The sequence below is a fragment of the Liolophura sinensis genome, chromosome 7 (assembly GCF_032854445.1).
Source record: "Liolophura sinensis isolate JHLJ2023 chromosome 7, CUHK_Ljap_v2, whole genome shotgun sequence".
Classification (NCBI taxonomy): Eukaryota; Metazoa; Mollusca; class Polyplacophora; order Chitonida; family Chitonidae; genus Liolophura; species Liolophura sinensis.
The window spans coordinates 27,885,011-27,885,681 of NC_088301.1; the positions used below are offsets into that span (position 1 = coordinate 27,885,011).

The following is a 671-nucleotide window of genomic DNA, read 5'->3' on the forward strand; positions in this document are numbered from 1 at the left end:
TCGACCCTGACCTTTGAATACTTGCCTTGACCCTTCAACATGTCAAGCGGAAAAACCTTCAGCCGAAATTGCTCCATTGGCGTGCATCAATATTTCGGAGATGTCCGTTGAAATGTACATGTAACATCTACGCATTCTAGAAGCACATGGATTTTATATTTTGCAGGCGGCTCATTCATAGTGAGTTATTAATGCAGTTGAAAATAACTTATCCGTTATCGCCCGGAAGAGGGCACTTATCCAGGACACCTGTACTTTTTACATTTTGGCGGGATTCTCCGAAACACGTGTGAATATTTTGATTCAGCAAGGTTATTTGGCAGCCAGACTGTGTTTTCACTAATTTAGTTTAACAGAGTGTAAAACAGAAAATACGATCGCGCTAGGAATTAACGACAAATAGTTCTGAAGGTGTTGATGCAGTGCCTTTTCCTTTTTCTTCACCCTTGTCATTGACACTGCACGGAGGCCCACGGTTAGCTGTTTGAGTAGAAAATATTTCGAGGTAACCCCATAGAGGAGAGGATATGACATCCGCAGAGTAGACACTACCCTCAGATTGGATGAAGAACCGCCCTGTAAGCTGAGACTGACTGAAAAGGCTACGACCGAAGTCTGTGCTGGAGGAGACACAGTTATTGAAGGTTGACTAATACTAAACTATAAAAGTA

At 42.5% G+C, this 671-nt stretch overlaps 1 protein-coding gene across 1 annotated transcript in view; it reads left to right on the forward strand.

Moving 5' to 3' along the window:
* The first annotated feature begins 44 nt into the window (after positions 1-44).
* Positions 45-671, forward strand: part of LOC135471401 (inosine triphosphate pyrophosphatase-like) — a 5,182-nt gene continuing 4,555 nt past the window's right edge. Inside the window, exon 1 of the mRNA XM_064750628.1 lies at positions 45-644. The gene's annotated coding sequence lies outside the window, so the exon portion shown is untranslated. The remainder of the gene's footprint in view (positions 645-671) is intronic.